The sequence below is a fragment of the Hemicordylus capensis genome, chromosome 13 (genome assembly GCF_027244095.1).
Source record: "Hemicordylus capensis ecotype Gifberg chromosome 13, rHemCap1.1.pri, whole genome shotgun sequence".
In the NCBI taxonomy this organism is placed as follows: domain Eukaryota; kingdom Metazoa; phylum Chordata; class Lepidosauria; order Squamata; family Cordylidae; genus Hemicordylus; species Hemicordylus capensis.
The window spans coordinates 2,657,001-2,681,105 of record NC_069669.1 but is presented as its reverse complement, the minus strand read 5'-3'; the positions used below and the strand labels follow the sequence as shown (position 1 = coordinate 2,681,105).

At 49.8% G+C, this 24,105-nt stretch overlaps 2 protein-coding genes across 4 annotated transcripts in view; one reads left to right on the top strand and one right to left on the bottom strand.

Annotated features, from left to right (window-relative positions):
* The window catches only part of RAI1 (retinoic acid induced 1), a 169,342-nt gene extending 149,322 nt beyond the window's left edge, over positions 1–20,020 (bottom strand). Inside the window, exon 1 of one of the 3 annotated variants that reach the window (XM_053275801.1) lies at positions 19,479–20,020. The gene's annotated coding sequence lies outside the window, so the exon portion shown is untranslated. Of the gene's footprint in view, positions 1–18,704; positions 18,886–19,478 lie in introns of those variants that run through there. The other 2 variants (XM_053275799.1, XM_053275800.1) reach the window with 2 other exon arrangements.
* Positions 18,115–24,105, top strand: part of PEMT (phosphatidylethanolamine N-methyltransferase) — a 167,560-nt gene continuing 161,569 nt past the window's right edge. The window contains exons 1-2 of the mRNA XM_053275811.1: positions 18,115–18,808; positions 20,828–20,954. The gene's annotated coding sequence lies outside the window, so the exon portion shown is untranslated. The remainder of the gene's footprint in view (positions 18,809–20,827; positions 20,955–24,105) is intronic.

The window sequence follows — 24,105 nt, the reverse complement described above, 5'->3', positions numbered from 1 at the left end:
GGAGAAGCCACTGCTGGTCTGTGTAGACAGTACTGAGCGAGATAGACCAAGGGTCTGACGCACCACCATGGCATCACCATGGACCAATGGTGATGCCGCTAAATACTAGTTGCAAGGGAGCAACAGTAGGAGAGAGGGCATGCCCTCACCTCTTGCCTATGGGCTTCCCAGAGGCATCTGGTAGTCCACTGTGTGAAGCAGGATGCTAGACTAGATAGGTCGTGGGCCTGATCCAGCAGGGCTGTTCTTATATTTTTATGGTCTTGTGGTAGCAAGCATGGATTGTCCCCTTTACTAAGCAGGGTCCACACTGGTTGCATTTGAATGGGAGACTACATGAGAACACAGTAAGGTATTCTCCTTAGGGGATGGGGCTTATCTTGGGAAGAGCACCTGCCTGCTTGCATGCAGAAGGTTCCAAGTTCCCTCCCTGGCAGCATCTCCAAGATAGTGCTGAGAGAGACTGCTTCCTGTAATCTTGGAAAAGCCACTGCCAGTCAGTGTAGACAGTACTGAGCAAAATAGCCCAATGGTCTGACTCAGTATAAGGCCACTTCCCATGTTCCTCTTCAGTCTCCCAAACAGCCAGCAAAATGTCTGTCTCAGGTGCTAAGGCCTATTGGCTAGAAGAAGGGAGAAGCCCAGCCTGGCTCTGTCTACGGCTTCTGCAGCTGCCTACGCCCTTTCCAGCCAATGGAGCTGCCGACATAATGCTCAGGGACCAGTGGATGGCTGCCTACATGGCCCTCTTTGGAGATGCTCAAACTGCAGGAATTGAGACTGGCAGTGGAGTCACTGGAAGTCACAAAATGTGAATAAGAGATACCAACATCTGCAGGAGCTCAGATGAAGTCCAGGGGCAAATTTACAGCAGAAACGTGTGATTTGCACCATGATGCATTAGTTGGTTGCTTTGAATAATAATAATAATAATAATAGGTTTAATACTGGCTGCACAAGAACAGGCACTAAGAACAAATACAATAAGAGCAAAAGTAGAAAAGACAACAACAAACAGCAAGTGCTGCCTTTGTAAAGAAGCAGATGAAACCGTGGACCACCTAATCAGCTGTTGTAAAAAGATCGCACAGACTGACTACAAACAAAGGCATGACAAGGTAGCAGGGATGATACACTGGAACATCTGCAACAAATACAAGCTACCTGTAGCCAAAAATTGGTGGGACCATAACATTGAAAAAGTTGAAGAAAATGAAGATGCAAAAATATTATGGGACTTCCGACTACAAACAGACAAACATCTGCCACACAATACACCAGATATAACTGTAGTCGAGAAGAAAGAAATACAAGTCAAAATAATCAACATAGCAATACCAGGGGATAGCAGAATAGAAGAAAAAGAAATAGAAAAAAATCACCAAATACAAAGATCTACAAATTGAAATTGAAAGGCTGTGGCAGAAAAAGACCAAAATAATCCCAGTGGTAATTGGCGCCCTGGGTGCAATTCCAAAACACCTTGAAGAGCACCTCAACACCATCGGGGCCACAGAAATCACCATCAGCCAATTACAAAAAGCAACTTTACTGGGGACAGCCTATATTCTGCGGCGATATCTAACAACAACAAAAACAATATTGATGATAAAATTCTGGCATCCCAGGTCCTTGGGAAGGACTCGATGTCTGGATAAAACAAACTAGTCAATAACACCTGTCTGACTGTGTAAATAAATAAATAATAAGAAATGCATCTTTGTGGCCCACAAAAAACAATTTGTATGCCTGAACTCTGGGTTCTAATTGATCTGCCAGCCAATGGGAAGGTTGGTGGAGGAACAATTATGGAAGGAGGAGTGACCCCTTTAACAAAACAGATCTGTTTCCCCAGCTCGGCCACAAGCCTTGTTTCCCAGCTTGGTCAAGTCTCTTAAGGGTAGTGCTGTCAGTGCACTGACTCTGAAATGATGGAGGCTGAGGTGTAGAAGAGAGGCATAGTATAGGCAGGTGGAGGTAGGGGACCAAAGCAATATATATTTATTATTACTAGCTAACCCCGCACAGAGCATCTGTGTGCTCTTTGGAGCCGACTACCCCTTCTCCCCACCTTCTGCCCCAGTCTCTGGGCGGCCCCTGCCAGGCCCAGGCTGCCAGGCTGAGTGCCGCCTCCGCGACCGGGCCCACCGTGGTGACCAATTCTCCTGGATGCGCCTCAGCCAATCAGGCGCCTCCGCCACCCAGCCAATCAGCTAGGCGCCTGGGCGCACATTCCAAGCCTCACCCAGGAGAATTAAATCTATAGATTATTATTTATTATTATTATTTACATTTTACATCCCTTTCTTCCTTTAAGGAGCCCAGAGCAGTGTACTCCATACTTAGGTTTCTCCTCACAACAACCCTGTGAAGTCGGTTAGGCTGAGAGAGAAGTGGCTGGCCCAGAGTCACCCAGCAAGTCTCATGGCTGATTGGGGATTTGAACTCGGGTCTGCCCGGTCCTAGTCCAGCACTCTCGCCACACCACCACACTGGCTCACAATATATACCTATGTAAGTAGATGCAGGGTGGCCTACCATTCTGCATATAGCATCATCCATTTAAAAAAAAAAAAAGTCAGAGCCCTGCTGAATCAAACCAGAGGACCCTCCAGTTCAGCATCCTGCCCCCTGTAAGAACATAGGCAGCTGCTTTATACTGAGTCAGACCATTGGTCTATCTAGCTCGGTCTTGTCTACACTGACCGGCAGCACCTTCTCCAAGGTTGCAGGCAGGAGTCTTTCCCAAACCTACCTGGAGATGCTGCCAGGGACTGAACCTCAGAGCTTGGGTATGCAATGCAGATGCTCTACCTCTGAGCCAGTCCCATCCCCATAGTGACCAACCCGATGCCTCCGGGAAGCCCATTAGTGGAGTGTAATGGCGGCAGCCCTCTTCTACTGCCGCTACCTCTTTCATCCTGAGTCATTGCAGAAAAATGCTGTAATATCCTCCCGTGTTATCTTGGTTCACTCTTACCCAACGTGGCTCCAGCCTGCTGTTTTTGTCTCCTGAAATGACATACTGCCCATCCTAGATGTTACCCATCTCCAGCCCCTGCTAGCCAGTCCCTCGGTAGACACAAACAGAAACAAACTGGTCTAAGTTTACCCATTTTTGCTCCTTCCTTCCAGCTGATCTTTGTGCCTTTAAACCCCTTCATTAGAAAACAACGGTGCCCAGATACTGTAATGATAGGTGCTGTAGGAATATAACAGGTATTTCTCAGGTGTTTGTTACACCTGGGGAATAAATTGCACTGTGTTTCTGGCTACATGGGTTTCCCCTCCCCACTCCCTCCAAACAAACTTGGAAAAGCTGGAGCATTGTCTATAGCAGGCTGGATTAATTAAGAGGCTGGATTTATCAAGAGAAGCATCAGCTTATTTGAAGCGCAATAGAGTTATAATCTATGGAAGAGGGCTGGTAGTGAGATTTTCAAAACTCTGTAGAAGGCATACTCTCAGATCTAAGGATTGCTTTAAATAACGAACATTGTTGCCACCAAAACTGTTAGCTTCCTTCCACCACAGGCTAAACATTATGTGTTGCCTCCCTAACTTTTTCCCTTTCTTGAAGTGCAGTGATGCCATGGAATGTTCATAAACATTTTAACCGCTATGGGGTGGGGGTGAAGGCCAGTCAGTTCCAGACTGTTGCCAGCCAGCACTACCGCATGTGCCCTATTAAAATCTTATTAGTGTGAGTTGCTCTGTTCTCATTTTTTCAGAGTTCAGCTCCTGTCCCCCACCACCGGCAAAGCTGAATCTCTGACATGCAGGAGTGGATGCAGGATGCACAAACATGTAAGTGCATGTGCGTCAACACGGAGGCATTGTGCAATGCATCGCCTGGCTTTTTTGCACACTGAGATATGTTTTAAACCGCCAGTAACGTACTGTTGGACAAGTGTTCTCTAAAAGAACCGGCATTGCTGGCGGATGAATGGTTGCAAGACAGATGAATACAGTGCCATGAGACGCCGACAACATACAACCGGGGCAGCGATCTGTGAGAAGAGGGGTGTTAAAAAAGATACCCAATTTTGCTCCGTAACATGTTGGAGGGGGTGCCACTGCAACGCAGCTATTCTTCTTCTTGCATCCCACCCTCCCTCCCGCCCTCCAACCCGGGGGGAGGGTAGGAAGAGTTGTTCTACTCTTTGGTCCAAAGAAACCAATTTGGAGGCTCCGGCTTTGTGAGTTCCATGAGAGGCGGGCTGGATAACAGCCCTCCTTAACTGACAGGGGCTGTCCATTCTGGACAAGGTTGCCTTTAAAGTCCATTCATTGTGCCACTGACAGCTAGCCTCCCTGCCAGATGGGAACGGACACCGTGGAGGCTCACAAAGGATGAAAGGCCCAGCGGTGGCCTCTTCTGATTGGCTCGGCTGAGCACCGCCACGCAACCAGCCCACGGTTTCCTTGATGGGAACTGTGAGAGGGCAAAATGGCAAGAGGTCGCCTGAAAGGGCAACCCCGAGAATCCCTGCTGAGCCTTCCAGGCCCTGCTTTTATTATAGGGGAGTCAAACCACTGCAAGCTGCGAGAGGCTGGCGTGAAAACATTCCCCCGGATCCAGGCACAGGTTGCTGTGGCTGAGGAGTGCAGTGTTGCATTCTGGGCCGTGTAGTTTCTAGGGGTTGCAGAGTCTGGGGCCTAGTGGAAGGGGTAATGGGTGAGTCTGGGCCAGCCCTAGAGTTTCTGGCACCTTGGGCGATGTTTGGCTTTGGAGCCCACCCACCCACCCCCTGCAGCTGAGAAGTGCGGTTTTAACTTGAGCCATGCAGGTAGCTCCTTTTCCAGGATGGGAGGAAGAGTACATAAGAACAGCCCTGCTGGATCAGGCCCAAGGCCCATCTAGTTCAGCATCCTGTTTCCCACAGTGGCCCACCAGGTGCCTCCGAGAAGCCCACAGCCAAGAGGTGAGGGACAGTGTTCCGTCTAACAGGGATTCCCAGAAGTCGTTGACTACAACTCCCAGAATCCAAAAGCAAAAGCCATTGCAGCTGGGGATTCTGGGAGTTGTCGTCAACAACATCTGGGAATCCCTCGTAGAGGCAACACTGGCAAGGGCATGCCCCCTCCCTCCTGCTCTTGCTCCCCTGCAACTGGTATTGAGAGGCCTCTTGCCTCTGTGGCTGGAGGTGGCCTATAGCCCTCTGACTAGTAGCCATGGATAGACCAGTCCTCCATGAAGTTATCTAAATGTAAGGTAAAGTGTGCTGTCAAGTCAGTTTCGACTCCTGGCACCCACAGAGCCCTGTGGCTGTCTTTGGTAGAATACAGGAGGGGTTCACCATTGCCATCTCCTGCGCAGTGTGAGATGATACCTTTCAGCAATGCAGGGGTTCCCAACCAGTGGTACTCTGGATGGTGATGAACTACAACTCCCATCATCCTCAGTCACAATAAATTGTAGCTGGGGATGATGGGAGTTGTAGTTTAGCAACATCTGGAGTAGCACCAGTTGGGAACCTCTGGCCTAGCAGATGGCCTGGCCCTGCTTTGCTTGATATATTTGCAGGGACATTGCTTAAAAGATCTGGAGCCCAGACCGCACATAGCCCAGCTCAGGCTCAAAGCCCTCCCTGCATTTTGAGAACTCCACCTTTTCATGCTCTCTAAAGGAATCCAACACGCTTTTCCCAGTTGTGGAGACATTAATCACCAAGGCATCCTGCAATGTCAGGCAGTGCCGAGGAACAGGGCACTAAAGAATTGATCCGGGGCGTGTGTCCAGGTGACCCGATGCTGTCAACGCCCTCGCATCTTTGCCTAGCCTCCCCATGCAGGAAAATGAGCCGGAGGTGAAGGCCATAGGCAACAGAATTGGCAAAATCATTTCCAGGAGAGGACTTGGATTTGTAGGCTGAGCTAAAAGTTCTTATCTGAATTATTAATTAATAATTAATCTATGGATAGATTAATGCCACAGGATATGTTGACAGCCACCAGCCTGGGTGGCTGTAGGAGAGGCTTAGACAAATTCATGGAGGACCAGTCTATCAATGGCTACTAGTCTGAGGGCAAGGTGCCTCTGAATACCAGTTGCAGGAGAGAGGGCATGCCTTTACCTCCTGCCTGTGGCTTCCCAGAGGCATCTGGTGGGCCAGTGTGTGAAAGAGGATGCTGGACTAGATGGGCCTTGGGCCTGATCCAGCAGAGCTATTCTTATGTTCTTAATTTCAGGACATTATAGACAACATACGTTATTTTGGTAACCCATGCAACAAGCCTGTAAGGTAGGGCTCGCATTAAAGCTGAGTCTAGATCAGGGCTGCAGAACTTCTGACCTTCTGCGGATGTTGAACTACAATCCCCATCATCCTTGTCCAGTGGCTACTGTGGCTGGGAATGATGGGGTTTTTAGTCCAACAAGAGCTGGAGGGCCAAAGTTGTGCAGCCCTGGTCTAGACAAATGTCAGATTAAAATTCTTTACAGATAACTTTTTGACTTTAAATCAAATTCTGAAAATTCATTTTGAATTCAAATCAAATTCAAATCTGGTCCAAAAATTTGATTTGAATTTGAATCTATTTGGCCCTATTTTGGCACTTTTTTTAACCAAACAGGAGGCCTGAATTGTTTTTAAGAGGTGCCAAATGGCTCTCAAATCAAATTCGAATCGCATTTTGAAAATTTGATTCAAATCCCAATCAAATTGCCTGATTAAGGGGTGATTCAATTCTAATCCGAACCACTCGAATCACTTGGATTCAAGTTGAATCAATTCAAATTCGAATCAATTTGCACATCCCTAATAGGAAAAAGCTGCCTTATACCAAGTCAGACCCCTGCAGCACATAGCTCAGTAATGCCTATACTGACCAGCAGAAGCTCTCAACTGTTTCAGAGTGGGGTCCCAATCCTCACCTCTAGCCAGACATAGTAGGGATTGAGTATGGGACTTTCTGCCTGCAAAACAGTTGACCTGCTACTGAGCTATGGCCCCATCCTCATCCAGCCCCAGCACAGCATCTCTCCAGTGGCTGTTACTGGTTTCTCCCTCATGCTTCTTTTTAGACTGGCAGACTTTGTGGACAAAAGGAAACCATCTTCTTCCTTGTCCTTATTCCTATTTCTCTATTCTCCTTTGCTGAAAAAGCAGTCTATAAATATTCTCAGAGGCATCATAACAGAGGGTGGTCCATGGGGCCCAAGCCCCCAGAGCCCCGAATCTCATCAGCCGCCTCCCACCGCCATCTCTTCCAGAAAAGAAGCACTGCCATGCAGGTGCCTGCACAGGACAGGGGAGAGAACTCCCAGTCTCAGCTAGCTCACTGCTGCTTCCACCTTCCAAAGTGCTGGATTAGAATATTAGAGACTTTTTAAAAAATACACATACTTATTCTTGTGTGGGGTATGACTGAGTTTAATTACCAAAAAGGGGAGGGGGGCTGTGGGCTTGGGACCCAGATCATTTAAATACCTAGCAATGCCCCTGAATATTCTTCATCATCTACAGGCTTTTAGGTAACTGTGGCAAACAGCACATGCAGAATTTGGAAACAAAACCAACATAATAACAGAGTTCCCGATGCATCAATTCCATGTCTCAAATGAGGCCAGGTAATCCAGAGCTCCGAAATCTGCAGAGAAATCTGGAGGAAATTTTCAGGAGTCCCCTAAGCGCCATCCTTCCCAGATCTGCCAAACCACCAGCAGGAAAGGACGCCCAGCACCATCGCACCCTGTCACAAAGGGGACAGGCATGTGGCGAGGAGTGGGAAGGGGGGCCCTGCCCTTCGCTCGGAGACACTGCATTTCCCTTGGCGTTCCACCAAAGGCTTTGCAGCCCAATCTGGGGCGCCTTCCAGCTCCGCCACAGCTGGAGACAGCAGGTTTTGTCGATGGCATTTGCTGCCGAGTGCCTGACATTGAACTCAGCCAGTCAGAACATCTCTCTGGCAGCAGGAGCAGCCGCGCGGCTGAGACACCATCAGCGGTGAGGGGGAGGGAGGTGTCAGCGAAGAAGTGCCAGCCAGACAGCTGCTGCCTCCTTTTTTGTGCACACAGGGGGGGAAAAATATGTGGGGTTTTTTTTTGTTTGTCAATCAAAGAGATTGCTTCCACCACCACCCCCTTCTTATGGCAGGCCAATTGTTTCTGCTCCTGGAAGATAAGGGGTTTGGAGCTGGCGAGATTTCTGTGGCTTAGAATCTTGGACCTTGGAACCGGAGAGCCGTTGAAGGGGAGAAAAATGTGTGTGCCTTTCCTGCCACCCTCCCTCCTCCCTCGGCCTTTTCCTTCCCTCTCCCCTCATTCTCTCTGTCCTGTTCTTTGCCTGGAGCTACCTCAGCCTCACAGCTTTCTTGCTATTTAATCTACGCCTCTCCCTCTGGACCTCTGGAGGTTTCTGTCTCTTCCTTCTCTTCACACCGGCTGCCTACTTGGAGGAGTCCTTCTGACACCTCAAGGGCCTCTGGGCGCCTCCTTTCCCGCTCTGTTCTTTCATGCTCAAAAGGAGCACTTGAAGCCTGGATCCTGGAGAGGAAGGAAATGCAAACGCTGCATCCAGGAGCACAGATTGGACTCTGGGAGGTGTGCAGCGGTGATGGCTGCTGGTGTGGATGGCTTGAAAAGGGGATGCACCAAGTTCATAGGGGAGGAAGAGAGGTCACCAAGTTGGTATCAGTCATGAGATGCATGGAACTTCCATGTTCAGAGGCAGCATGGCAAAGATCAACAGCCAGGGAGGACTCTTGCCTCCCTGTGCCCCAGTTACCGGCTTCCAGGAGGCAACTGATTGGTCATTGTTGGAAACCAGTTGCTAGACCTAAACAGCTTAGGCCCTGGGTATATTGAAGAGAACGTCTTCTTCACCATGAGCCTCACTGCCTGTTGAGATCATCTAAAGAGGTTGGCCTTCAATTCCCCCGAACTCGCTTGGCGGCTACTTGGGGATGGATCCTCTCCGTTGCTGCCCCTGGCCTTTGGAATGTGCTCCCTGTTGAAATAAGAGCCTCCCCATCTCTGGCAACTTTTTAAAAGGTGCTGAAGACACATTTATTCACCCAGGCTTTTGATTAGATTCATGGTTCAAATTTTAATGCTGGTTTTAAATGGTTTTCATGTTAAGGTTTTAAATGTTTAAATGATTTTAATTGTTTGATTAAGTTTTGATTTTAACTGTTAATTAATTTTAATTGTTTTTATTTGTTGTAAACTGCCCTGAGCCATTTTTGGAAGGGTGGTCTATAAATCAAATAAATAAATAGACCTGATGGGCCTCTGTTCTGATACAGCAGGGCTTTTCTTGTGCTCTTAAATCACAGAAGGAACCCGGGCAGTAAGGAACATGGGGACCTAGGTAGCTGCCTTATATGGAGTCAGACCCTTCGTCCATCTGGCTCAGTGAAGTCAACACTGGCAGGCAGCAGCTCTCCAAGGTTTCAGGCAGGAGTCTTTCCTAGCCCTTCCTGGAGATGCTGCCAGGGACTAAACTTGGAACCTTCTGCATGCAAAGCAGAAGCTGTACCACTAAGTTACGGCCTCATCCCCTAAGGGGAATATCTTACAGAGCCCACATGTAGACACCCATATCGATGCAAAGCACAGTGGAGCTGGCTTAGCAAAGGGGACAATTCATACTAGCTACAACAATACCAGCTCTCCTTTAAGAGGATGGCACCATAGCTCAGTATAAGGCAGCCTCCTCTATTCCGGTGTTCCTTACAGACCGTAGGAGCCTCCTAAGCAGGAGTGTTGGCTGCCCACACATACCCCCAGATCAATTCCTTGGTGCCCTGGTCAGCCCTGCTGCCTGACATTTATTTATTTGTTAAATTTTAGATTTTATTTTTTTAATTTTTCTTTAAATAGAGCCTCACCCAGATGGCTCTAGGCGGTTCACATTAGTGGATGCAATAGCAATTAATGGCTCCAAAAAGTGGGGAAAGAGCATTGGATTCCTTTAAAGAGCCTGAAAAAGTTTAATTATCAAAATGGGAGGGTCCTGTGGGCCTAGGCCCCAGTTCTTTTAAGTACCTAGCAATGACCCTGCTCCTAATCCTGGCAATCAAGTGGCCCCAGAAAGCTCTTCCAAGGCAAGCTGTCCTAAAGCTCCATGATTTCGCAGACTAGGGCAGTTCACACGATTGCCATTAGGGTAGGAGAAGCCTCCAACCCTAATTCAGGAGCTGGGCATACTCCCAGTATTTGATCGTGTGTTAGATAAGAGCGAGGTTGCAGGTGGGGAGCTTGATCATCAGCAAAGCCTCAGCTGGGTAGGACAAGCACGTCCTATTCAGATTCCATTCCCAGCTTTGGAATGAAGTTGGTGGGGGAACCAGATCCAGCTGGGGTTTGACAGACAACCAACCCCCACCCCCCCACACACACATCTTGCTTTTATTTAACCCACAATTAAACATTGGGAGCACGCCCAGCTCCTGAATCATGTGGACTCATTAGGAACAGAGGGACAGAGGAAGCTGTCGTACACCAAGTCAGGTCCATCTAGCTCGGTATTGTCTACACAGACTGGCAGCGGTTTCTCCAAGCCTGCAGGCATGAGACCCTCCCAGCCGTATCTGGAGATGCTAGGAAGGGAACTTGGAACCTTCTTCATGCCAGCACAAGGGTTCTCATCCCAGAGCGGCCCCCTCCCCTGAGTGGAATATCTTCCAATACTCACATGTCATCTCCCATCCATATGCAAACCAGGGCAGACCCTGCTCAGCAAAGGCGGCAATTCATGTTTGCTACCACAAGACCAGCTACCACAAGGCATTTTACCCGACAGATGATCAAGTCCCCCGCCTCCTACCTTGCTGTTATCTAACACACAATCAAATATTGGGAGTGTGCCCAGCTCTCGAATCGTGTGGACTGCCCTACACTCTCTGTGTAGCTCCACTGCTGATGGAAGTCAGCAGCTTTTCTCCCTGTCCTCCTGACAGCTGCCTCCCCGCCACCTCCAAGGTTCTTTGCTGCTCCTGCCCCCAGCCACGAGAAGCCACAACTGGCCTGCGACTGAAGCTAGCCCCCTGACACAAACCATGCCATTGGGCAAGAACCAATGGGGTTCCCCCCCTGCTTAGAAGACCCTGCCTCTCTTTCCTCTGTGTGGGCTACCTTGTTAAAAATGATCTGGCGTCCAGGAGCAAAGGGAAAGAAGCACTCCCTTATATGTCTCTGGAGGACAGCATCTGGCAGGGGCCTCCTGGTTCATCGCTCACTCATAAGCCCTTCTAGAGCTCCAGTTTGAAGGGTGAGATTCACTCAATTAATTTTGCTTGGGCAAAAAAAAAAAAAAAAAGGCGGGGGGAGTCCATTGTTACTGCCATTTCATGCCTTTGGCATAGATTTTCTCTGCTAGTCTCAAAGGGATAATCAAACACGTCTCGTTCTTTTTTCTATATTAAAAAAAGTCTCCCCAGCACTCGGCTTGGCTCACGTCCATCTGACTCTCTGTTTGGTGTGCAGAGATGTAAAAGGAGGAGACAGATGCCACCAAGGCTGGGAGAACACGTCTCCTTTGAGCTGTTGCTGTCAACTTCCTGTCCTCGGAGAGCCGTACCTGACGTTGATGACATCAGGGGTTGGCATGGACAGCTGAGGTCTCGGATGGAGGAGTGGGCCTCTGTCCAGTCTGTTTTGGAGAGACCCCCGTGCCAGCAGAAGCAGCACGCCAGGACGACAAGCATGGCCCCTTGGTTTAAAGCTGCGTCGTGGCCGTGGCTGCTAATGTGGGCAGGCCCAAACGGGGAAGATTGCAAGTCCCAGCAGGCAACGTGCCGTCTTGATTTCGGCAGTGTGAGCAGCTGCTGAGATCAAGATGGCACATTGCCTGCTGGGACTTGTAGTCTCAGCCTTTCAGGCCTGCTCATATTAGCAAAGGCAAGGATCACTAGGTAGCTAAGGTAAAAATAAAATGCAGGCCTAGGATCTGGTTGGTGGCTTACATTTCGGAGGGCAGGCGGAGAGCAACCAAAGGAGGAAACAAGATGTGTGAGAATCACCAGTACTATGGCTCCTTTTCAGGCATTACCTGGAGCAGAAAACTAACCTTGGGGCCCCAGATGCTGCTAGACTGCAACTCCCAAGGGCCTTTGGCTATTGTGGCTGAGGATGGCAGGCGTCGTAGTCTACGAGCAGCTGGAGACCCAAGGTTGGGAACCCCTGATCTGGAGAATGGTTGGTCTCCTGCTTGTAATGATACACAACAAACCATATTGAAATAGGAACTTTGACTTTATATTTAGCTAGTGGTTTTCAAGCTGGACCAGCTTGGGATGCTGTGAAATCTCCTCAAGGATGCAAAGAGCAAGGGTGTCTAGTCCTGGCCCTGGCAGGCACAGAGCAGAGGACTAGAGGCAGAAGGCTTGTTGCTACCAGGCCAGGCAGATGAGAACAGAGGTCTAGGGGCATGCTGCAGTGAACTGAGAACAAAATGCTCTATAATGCTGCTTTAAGTCTATAAGTCTACAGGTCTGGGGTCAGGGGACGTGGTACAGGAGGATGGGCTGGGGTGAGGTACCAGAGTGCAGAAGGCATTGCAAACCACTACAAAACCCACGTTGCAGTGAGCTGAGAATGAAATGATCGCTAATGCTGCTCTAAGTCTACATGATACATCAGCCTGTGAGCAAAAACACGTGTACAAAAGCATCCAAGATCTTGGAACCAAAGCACCATTTGAGAAAGCTGGGAAGCAGCAACAGATATACAGCTAGAGAGTCCTGAAAGATGGCAGTGATTATCTGTGGAAGTCTACTTTCTGTGCCACTCTAATGAAAGACTCCCGGGGTCTTCTTCTATAGTCAAAGCAGAGGCTCTACTCCGGAGCCAAGGCCCTTCCCCAAACAACAGCCCCCTCCCTTTTACTATGAAGATCAGGAATATACACACTGGTAGGGATGTGTACAAACTGAATTTTCAGATTTGATTAGAATCTGAATCAAAACTGGTTGATTCGATTCAAATTGGCCCAGAACAGGTCAATCCAACCCCCAGCACAGTACCTCCACAGTAAACCACTTGAATGGTTTAACAAAGATCCCCAAACATCCCTAAATGTTCATAGAATCAATTCGAATTCAAATCTGGCTGATTCAATTTGAATTAGTGACTGTTGCTGGTGTCTATCTTATGTTTCTTTTTAGATTGGGGGCCCTTTGGGGACAAGGTTCCATCTTATTTATTTATTATTTCTCTTTGTAAACTGCCCTGAGCCATTTTTGGAAGGGCGGTATAAAAGTTGAATGAATGAATGAATGAATGAATGAATGAATGAATAAATAAATAAATTTGATTTGAATCGATTTGACCTATTTTGGTGACTTTTTAACCAATCTTTGTTTAAACCACTTGAATGGTTTAACAAAGATCCCAAAATACCCCTAAATGTTCACAGAATCCATTCGAATTCAAATCTGGCTGATTCAATTTGAATTAGAATCATATCACTGCTTTTAGGAGTGATTTCATTCAAATTCAAATTGTTCAAAATGGTCAGATTTGAGTCAAACTGATTCAAATTTGAATTGATTTGCACATCCCCACACGCTGCATACATGGTGCTAAGATCTGTCCTCCAGACTTGCAGAGCTACATCTTTTCTGGAGCAAGATCATGCAGCTCCACCATGCCCTGCTGAGAGAACCGGATGCCCTGTTGTTTGCACGCACCTGCAGGGAGAGGAAAGCTGGCAGATGAGCTTTGCTTCCCCGATGCAGGTGAGGCTGCAGCTAAGACACGTTGCAAAGGCAGCTGGTGCTGCTGAGGAGCTGCAAGGGAGGACAAGATCAGCAAGGATGGAGCCAGCTGCAAGAAGTGGCTTTCATAAGGGAGGCTTCTGAAAACCACTTGCCTTCTGAATTCCTCCCCAAGATGGCATGGAGCATTAGGAATTCTCCAGTGGTTTTTTGTTGTTGTTGTTGTTTTTACTCCCAGATTTTTTAGGGCACGCTTTGCATGCAGAATTTGGAACCTCTATGTGATATCTTGCAGCCAGAGAAACCAGGGATTGCACCTGAGGCCTTCTGCGTGCCAAAGATGTGCTCTACTACAGAGCTCTGCTCCCCTCTCTAGTCTAGCCTCATCCAACCATGCTCAGGATGGGTCCCCAACAGTCTGATTCTAGGGCTGAGACAAATTCTTATCTGAGATTATTTTTTTTGCCTCAAATTTGGGGAATTGGTGTGGGGGTGGGGGGTGGGGTTGAAGCCCTCCATCAACTTTTGGAATGAGGGCAAAATTAGGATTGGGGTGGCTGGCAACTTGCTTTCACTCATTAACCCAGAAGCTCCCCGGATTGGAATAACACTGCGCAGGGAAGAGCACTGATAATGTTGATGAAGCCTTTCCCCCTCACTCCAATTTGACCTCCTGATTTCTGACTCGGTGACACCCGATTGGCAGTAGCTTTGGAACTAACAAAAGGAGTTACATGCAGAATTATCCTATGTAACATGCTGTCCCAAGATGAGGGTGATGGCCATGGGTTTAGATGGCTTTCAGAAAGGCTCATACCAGTTCATGGGAGCTCTGTCGGCCACTAGTAGGCATGCTAACTAAATGGAACCTCCATGCTCAGGCAGTATCCACCTGCAAACCAATGCTAGGAACATCTAACCACAAGAAGCTTCTCCTTTCAAGCCTTGCTCAGAAGCTCTGCCAAGAAGTACCCAGGAGGAAACAGAATGCTGGACTTGATAGACCTTTGGGCTGATCCGGCAAGGAAGATTGTCTTCTCCCAGGCATGTGGGTGTGGACTGTATTTACTTAGGGCCACTTTAGTCTATATATTTCCTACACAGAAGACATTTCCATGTAGGAAACATAATCCCCCCTGTAGATTGTTACACATGATGGCTGTACATGTGTGCAATCCATGGCATCTACCAGCAGCATGTTAACTGATGTTGGCAGCAAACTGGCTGTGGGTGCTTAATCCATAGGTCACTTAGGAAGCTGCCTTCTGCTGAGTCAGACCCATGGTCCATCTAGCTCAGCACTGTCTACTCTGACTGGCAGCGGCTCTCCTAGGTTTCAGGCAGGAGTCATTTCCAGTCCTACATGGAGATGCCGGGGATTGAACCCGAGACCTTCGGGATGCAAAGCAAATGCTCTGCCACTGGGCTATAGTCCTAGACAAGACAGAAGTGGTCCTGGTGAGTAAAATTCCTGATTTGGGAAAGAATATGCAACAGTGTTAGATGGGGTAGCACTTGTCTAGAAAACTCAGATTCACAGTCAATATGTGCTTCTGGACTCACCCTCGAACCTGAGCGCACAGGTGGACATTTGCCCACTGTGTCCATTTCTGGAGAAGGGAGATCAGGCCACAGTATCCCATTCCTGGGGTATCTCTTGTTTGGGTTCCTGCCATGAGCTCTCCACGAGACTGCCTTTGAAAAGAAATGCTGTGGCCAGACTGCTGTGGCTGACCAGAACCTGTTATTGGGAGCACAGAACCCCTTATTGTACTTGCTTTATTCTTGAAATGTTTCCGGGCCAAATTCGAAAGGTGTTTTGGAAGTTTAAAGCCAAAAAGATTTGGCTTTATCTTGGAATTGCAATAGCCTTGGGATTGCAATAGTACTGCCTTCTGCCCTAAGCGCCTTCAGCAAAGGCCCTTCTCCAACCCTGTTCACACATTATGTTGTACATGTAAGTGTCTGTACAGATGTACATGTTTTTGTGTGAATAAGTGTGCATGAGTGTTCATTTTAAAGGTGAGCCTGGGTACAGAGCCATTCAAATGCAAAGTACGGACACATAGTACACTGCTGTCCAAGTATTCAACATAATGTGTGAACAACTATACGTGTGTACAGATCTGTTCATGCATATATTGTACACAATTATATGTGCTTGAGCATAATATGTGAGCAGGGGCTTCTGTGTACAGTATACATATGTACAGATCTATATGCAGGCACAGTTATGCACACTATGGCCCAGTTCACACAATTGTTCAAATCTAGGTTTAATGTGGGCTACCAACATTAGCATGATTGTGTGAGCCAAGGCAAAACTCTCAGATTAATCTCAGACCATAAACCACCTTGGCATGAGTTCACACAATCACACGAATGTCAGTAACCCACATTAAACCTAGAGAGATGCACAGAATGAATTTTTTGATCTGTTTCAAATTCAAATCTAAATCCGAAAATTCATTTCAAATTCAAATCAAATTCAAATCTGGCTCAAAAATTCTATTGTAATTTGAATCTATTCAACCCTGTTTTGGCAACTGTTTTTAACCAATCAGGGGGGCTGAATGGTATTTAAAAGGTGTGCAATGGCTGTCAAATCAAATCGCCCTTTTCAGGGATTTGAATTCAAATCACTCAAATTACCCAGATTCAAGTCAAACCGATTCAAATTCGAATCAATTTGCACATCCCTAATTAAACCCAGATTTGAACAATTGTGTAAACCATGCCATTTTGTTCAACGTGTGTACAGTTGTACACTTCCTGTCTGTACCCTACATTTTAAAGGACCTGTGTCCAGGTTCATGTTCAGATGAGTGTGTGTACAATCATTCATACCAATACTTGTACACCTGTATGCACATACAGCACAGCATCTGAATTGAGCTTCTGTATCCCACAGTATCTGAGTGCATCTGTTTGAGTGGCGTGAGAGGACCCCCGTGGTGAGGCTGTGAAGCAGCTTGCTGAGGGAGGCTGGGCTTGCCTTCTGTCACCTGGTAAAACCCTTTCTTGCTAGGCAAACCTTTAATTTATAACGGGTTGCCTCTCTGCCAGCGGCAGTCTTTGGTTGCTTTTTATCTGTGCCTCTGCCACCAGTATAATTTTATATTATTTTATTGTTCTGATGATGGTTTTATGTGAGCCACCTTGGACATGATGTGAAAAGATGGGGAAATGATCCTTTCGTACAGTGCTTCCCAACCTGGGGTCCTCAGATGTTGTTGGACTACAACTCCCAAGGGCCTTTTGCCAAATCCCATCGTCCTCAGCCACAATGGCCAAAGGATTATGGAAGTTGTAGTCTAACAACATCTGGTGACCAAAGGCTGGGACCCTCTGCTTTTGTAAATAAGTATCAATGCATGATAGATGCCTCTGTGGTTTGCATGTGTGCAATAAAATGCACATGTGTGCACTCTTCACATGTGCAGATATATCCATGGGTTTCATGTAAGGTGGTGCAGCAGTTAACTGTGTGTGTGGACTGGAAATCCCCAAAGCTCACCTCTTGCATAAACTAGCTTGCTGCACGGCTTTAGGTGAGGCACTATATTCTCAGCTTCCACCTGCATGTCAGCCATTTGGTGATAATCAAATTGGTCTACCTCAGAGGACTGTTGTGAAGGGCCACTTCAGGGCTGCACAACCTCTGCCCCCTGCCTATTTTTGGACTACGACTCCCTGTCATGTGAGTGCTTTAAGATATTCCCCTGAGGGGATGGGGCAGAAGGTTCCCAGTTCCCTTCCAGACATCTCTAAGATAGTGCTGAGAGAGACTCCTGCCTGCAACCTTGGAGAAGCTGCTGCCAGTCTGTGTAGACAAGACTGAGCCGGATGAACCAAGGGTCTGACTCGGCAGAAGGCAGCTTCCTATGTTCCTATGAGATAATGTGAAGCTATTTAAGCTCTTGGGGGAAAGTGAGATGCCTACTGTTTGTTATTGCTGCTGTGAGTAATAGCTCGACATTTCAGGGCTGAGCAGCCGAAGTGGAGACATTTTCCAGGCCTCAGCCCTGCCCCCACATCTAGCCGTGGGGCGCCCCTCTGCTGGTTCTGCCTCCACATTTCAAAGGCGTCTGTTCTCCCCTTTGAACTCCATTCCAGCTCAGGAAGCTGGAGGCCTCCCGAGGCCCTGCCTCTGAACCGAAAACCTGCCTTGTCTTTCTAAAAAGCCCTCTTAATGCGGCATCTTTTGAGGCTTGTTCGGGAGCTGGGAGGGAGTCTTTTCCCTCCCTCCCTCCCTCCCTCCTTTGTTTTTGGAAGGAAGAAGAAACAGAAACAAAAACAGAAACAAAAATTAAAAAATAATCACCCCACTTCTGCTAAAGCAAGGCCCGGCCCTGTGGGCCCCCCTGAGAAACCCATCCCGGGTCCTTCCCCCACCCGCCGGCCCCGGTGACCCTGGGTGGCCGAGGGCAGAGAAGCGACCGCTGTTCGCCTCTGAGGGGAGGCGTTTGTCCTTTGTGAGCTCGTGTTTTGGCTGCCAGGCCAGCCAGGGCCGGGGAGTCGACCGCAGCCCCTGGCTTTCTCCCTGCTTCTGGGTCCTTGGGTTCGTCGGGAGCCGGGAGGAAGCCGCTCTCGAACGGAAAGGCCTTTTTAAGCGCACAATCACACACACACACACACGCAGCTGCCACGGGTGGAGGAGGCCGCCATGAACGGTCCTTTCCTGAGGAGAAAACAAGCCGCCGCCGCCGCCGCCCCCATCACCCTGCTTCTCTCCCCACCCCCGCTGCTGCTGCTGCGGCCGGGTCCCTGCCTGAAGGGTTAGTAGTCCGTTACGCCACGGCGGCGCTGAGGTTTTCCCTTCCCACCAACCGCCGTGAGGGCAAACGGTTCTTCTCTTCCTGAGGCGAACACCGACGGCAACAAGACACAAGGCGGCCCGGGACTGGTAGGCCCCGTCTCGGGGGCCAGCCCCCCCCGCCCCCCCGCAGGCGCTTCTCCTTCTCCCGACTAGCCACTCCTGGGGGGCACCCCCACCTCAAAGGCGGCGAGTCGGCCCCCCCCCACCCCCCGCGTCTCCTGACCTGCGTGCACACTGTACGGTTCACACGGGCTGCTTCCCCGGAGAGACCCTGAACAGACTCGGCTTTCTTGTCCCATTGCGGGCCCAGCCTTGCCCGCTTGCCAGGTGAGAGAGATTCCGTGTGTGTGTGTGTGGGGGGGGTTCTTATCCCCTCGCGCCCACCCATACAATACAACCCCCCCCCCGCCCCACACACACCCCACCGCCTCGCAGGCACGTGCAAACTCATGGGAAACCAATACTGGCATTTCTCTAGGGAATAGGGGAGGAGAAGGAGGAGGAGGAAATGCTCCGAGAGCCACACATTGCCTTCCCCCCCCCACCCACCCACCCACCGTCACTCTCGGAAGAAAACCCAGGAACGCGTTCGCAAGACCACCTCTTCGCATTGTTCCAAAATAGCCAGCAACCACCACGCGCCCCCCCCCCCCCTCCAGCACCACCACGGTTGGGGAGTCACGACCCAGAACAGGGACCACTCGACGCCACTCCCCGCGCAAGCATGCCTGGAAAGGCGGAGGAACACGCCACCCTCCCGGACCCCGAGCCCTCCTGCCCGCTCTCGCGGTGTGGACAGACACCTGGCATTCAGGAGCAGGTCAGCGGCACCGAGCGCTCCCAGCTCCGCGCTGCAAACCGGTTCCGGGGACGAGAAGACCCAGAAAGTCTCCCCCCTGCCCTGCCCTGCCCTGCCCCGCAACCCCGGAGGGCAACGCGGTCTCCGTGGCTGGGTCGCGGTAGCCGGCGGGGCGGCTTTCCCGGCGGGCTCGCTTACCTCTCCGTCCGCCTCCCTCTCGGCTGCGCCTCACCGAGGGCTGGAATCCAACCGCCGACATTCGCCAGAAAAGCCTCCCTTCCGCCCATCCATCGGGCCCGGGTTGCCTCCCCGAGATCCGCCACCGGACTCGCAGCCAGGGATTGACTCCACTCCCCCCCCCGTGTCAGGACGGAAAGGGCTGCAGCAGCAGCAGCGGCAGCGGTGAAGGGGAGGTTGGGGCGGGCGGGGGGGGGGGAGAAGGGGGCGGGGGAGGGCAAATGGGAGGGCCGGGGGGACGCGGCGGGGGCCGGAGCGCGGAGCCAGAAGCCGTCAGGCTGGCAGGTTAGGAGCGGCGCCTCCGGCTGCGGCCCTGGTCACCCGCGGCTCTGCCTTCAGCAAAGCGCTTTCTTCCCATCGTGTTGTGCATGGAAGTGAAATCCCACACGGCCCAGGGAGAGGGAGAGGGAGAGAGAAAGGGAGCCAAAAAAAAAAGGAAAAAGTTAGAGGCATAACTGGATGCTGTGTCGGAAATGCATTCTCCTCTCCCCCCCCCCCCCGGGGAGATCCAGGTGTCCTGCCCGGGGCAACAGTGCCACCTGCTGGATTCCCAGCAGCATTTCTTCCGGGGGGGGATGTGGGGGCAGGGACGGAGCAGCTCCCGTGCACAAGGAGAGAGAGGGCAGGCGTGTTGCATCCTGCCTGGAAGTGCCCCTCCAGCTCCCTTGGTTCTCGTTGCGGAAGGGCTGCCTGCCCCTTTGCACGGCTGGCCGGAGCCCTCCTCTGCTCCTGGGCAGCTGCAATGCTGCAGGGGTCTAACTTGCTGTTCATTCTGCTCCCTTTCCTTTCGTGGATGTAGGAGCAAGAAAGACAACCATGGTTTCTGCAGGGCTGGATAGGAGGGAGGGAGGCCTGGAGGCTGCTAAAGCAGAGCCTACCATCCCCTCCCCCATAGATAGGCACGCACTGAGGGGGGCTTGCAGTAGCTAGCAAGCAGGAACTGCCCCTGTTGCTAAGCAGGGTCCACACTGGTTTGCATTTGGATGGGTGGCGGTAAGATGTTTCCCTTAGGGGATGAGGTTGTAGCTCAGTGGAAGAGCATCTGCTTTGCATGCAGAAGGTCCCAGATTCACTCCCTGCAGCGTCTCTAGGTAGGGCTGGGAATTTTATTTATTTGTTATTTATTTAAAATACGACTCCTGCCTGAAACCTTGGAGAACAGCTGCCAGCCAGTGTAGACAATACTGAGCTAGATGGACCAGTGCTATAAGGCAGCTTCCTATGTTCCTATGCAGAAACCTGCAGAAACTGCCCCCCCCACACACACACCCCATTTTTGACTTCTTTTAAATTCTCAAATGTTTCTTTAGGAAGGACCCTGAAATTTGCTCTCAATTGCACCTTGTTGAAATTTCGGTGCCAGGGACATGCAGAAACCACCTGAGAAACTTCGTTTTCCTAACAGCTCCTTGCTCCACTCCTCATTGTCACCAGAGGGTAAGTTAAAGGGGGAGCAGGGAGGTTCTTATGCTTCCCCCCATCACTCCTGTTTGCTCAGCACTCAGGCTAGGGATCCATGGAGGTGTTTTGAGAGTCACATCCCTCCTCATGCCACTTCAACCTGTTCAGCTCCCAAGCCCCCTTGATGTTTCTTAAATAATGTCTGGCAGCAACCTTGCTGGGAAGAGGATCTCTCATCTCGCAAGAGTTCTTGCTAACACAATACTTCCTGATTCCTGGAACTTTGTAATCCCCTGCTAACTGGGCAAAGAGGCACCTTTTTAACATGGTGATTCTCTTTATTTAGCAGGGGGCAGGGGGGAAGAAACTGGCCCTCTCCAACCCCAGCACAGCATCCCTCCAGTGGCTGTTACTGGTGTTTATCTTATGGCTATCTTAGACAGTGAGCTCTTTGGTGACCAGGATCTATCTATCTATCTATCTATCTATCTATCTATCTATCTATCTACCTACCTACCTACCTACCTACCTACCTACCTATCTATATCTATGAGCCCTTTGGTGACCAGGAGCTATATCTATATCTATATGCCGCCCTGAGCCATTTTTGGAAGGGTGGTATAGAAATCGAATAAATAATTATATATAATCCCCAGTAGAGATCTGCATGAATAAAATTTTTTCATTCATTTTGAATCTGAATCAAATTGCCATTTTAAGTGGTGATTCAATTCGAATTCACATCACTCAAATCATCCAGATTTGAGTTGAATCAATTTGAATATGAATTGATTTGCGCATCCCTAATACCCAGCCGACAACAAAGCCGGCTGGGCATGAGACCAGCCAGACTCAGGGGGAGAAGCGAGGGCAAGCCCGGTGGCTCCCAGGAGCTAGGCGGCCAGGGTGCTTTGAACCCATATGCCCAATCATAGCTCCATCCCTACTTGGTGACTAAATGGATATGGCCAAGTGCAGCTGCCTAGAGCTGTTGAGTTGGATCTCCATCACTTACAGAAACCAATTCATTTTGAATATTCCCGAATGTTTTGACTTTAGGAGGAACCCTGAAATTTGCTGCAGAGCTCCCAGAATTTCAGCACCCCGAATTTCAGCACCAAGCCTTGTAGAACAATTCAGGACTGTTTTCAGATTCCCCCGAAATCTCAGTCCCAAGCCTAAGCTCTTCTCTTATCTCTCTTCTCTTATCGAGGAGCCTTGCCCGATGTGACTCCCAGCATCATTATACATAGCCGACAGCTCTGCTCTAGAAGCTGCATGCTGTATTCACTTACTTGGCAATCCCTTGACCTCCACTGATTTGAAATCCAGGAGGGTGTGTGCTTTTTGGGTTAAGGAGAGGAGAGCTGGTCTTGTGGTGGCAAACGTGACTTGTCCCCTAGCTTAGCCTGTCCGTGAAGACAATACTTATGGACCCTTTTCAATCTGGCTTCCGCCCCGGGTATGGGACTGAGACTGCCTTGGTCGCTCTAGTGGATGACCTACGCCGGGAACTAGACAGGGGGAGTGCGTCCCTGTTGGTTCTGCTGGACCTCCCGGCGGCGTTCGATACCATCGACCATGGTATCCTTCTGGGCCGCCTCTCGAGTATGGGAATCGGAGGCACTGCGTTGCAGTGGTTCCGGTCCTTTCTTGAGGGGAGGGTTCAGAAGGTGGTGCTGGGGGACTACTGCTCGGCCCCGTGGCCGTTGGCCTGTGGGGTCCCGCAGGGATCGGTCTTGTCCCCCATGCTGTTTAACATCTACATGAAGCCGCTGGGAGAGGTCATCCGGAGATTTGGACTGAGTTGTCAGCAATATGCGGATGACACTCAGCTCTATCTCTCCTTGTCATCTGATCCTAGGGAGGCGGTGGATGTCCTGAATCGGGGGTTGGAGGCCGTGATGGGTTGGATGTGGGCTAACAAACTGAAACTGAATCCGGATAAGACGGAGGTACTGTTGGTCAGTAGGAGAGCCAATCGGGATGAGGAGATTTTACCGGTTCTGGATGGGGTTGCACTCCCCTTGAAGGAGCAAGTACGCAGCTTGGGGGTACTACTGGACCCGGCTCTGCTTTTGGAGGCTCAGGTGGAGGCGGTGTCCAGGGGTGCCTTTGCACGGCTTCGGCTGGTGCGCCAGCTGTGTCCCTTTCTCGAGAAGGCAGATCTGGCCACGGTTACCCACGCCTTAGTCACGTCGCGGCTGGATTACTGTAACGCGCTCTACGTGGGGCTGCCCTTGAAGAATATCCGGAAACTGCAGCTAGTGCAAAACGCGGCAGCGAGGGTTTTATCCAGAGCTGCCCGTTGGGAACATATCACCCCCATTTTGAAAGAGCTGCACTGGCTGCCGGTTCGTTTCCGGGTCCAATTCAAGGTGCTGGTTTTGACCTTTAAAGCCCTAAATGGTTTGGGCCCAGGGTATTTGAGGGACCGCCTGCTCCCAAGGGTTGCTGCCCGCTGGACGAGGACATCTGAGGGGGCCCTGCTCCGGGTGCCGACAATGAGGGAGGCCCGGTTGTCGTGCACTCGGGACAGGGCCTTCTCTGTTGCTGCCCCCAGACTCTGGAATGCTCTCCCAGTGGCCATTCGTTCCTCGGACTCCATCACGGCTTTTAGAAAGCTTTTAAAGACTTGGCTTTTTACCCAGGCTTTTACATGATTGTTTTTTACTGCGGCTTCTCTGTGTTCCTATTTGTTGTGTTGTTTTTATGCCTGTTTTTATATGTTTTTGTACTTTTAACATGATGTTTTTATTGTGTGTTTATTGTATGTTTTTAACTTTTGTAAACCGCCTTGGGGTTATCTTTTTAATGAAAGGCGGTATATAAATGCAAAAATAAATAAAATAAATAAATAAATAAATACTGGATAGACCAGGGGTCTGACTCAGTATATGGCAGCTTCCTATGTTTCTATGTCCCTAAAGATGTATAGAAAAACATAATTTTGAAAGCCTGAGGCAGGTCTTCATGCTGGAGATTTTGAGGTAACTCAGCCTTAAGCTCCACTGTGTTAGAATTCCATCATGTTCGAAATTCCTGTGTTTTCTGGTCCAGCAAGCTTCTGGGTTGGTATTCCACATTAACAGAGAAGAGGGACAATTTCATTCATGCCAGCTTGAACTGAGCTCTGGGCAGTTTAGCTTGAGGAAGAATGAGGCGGTGTTGATTTATCTCTGATTCA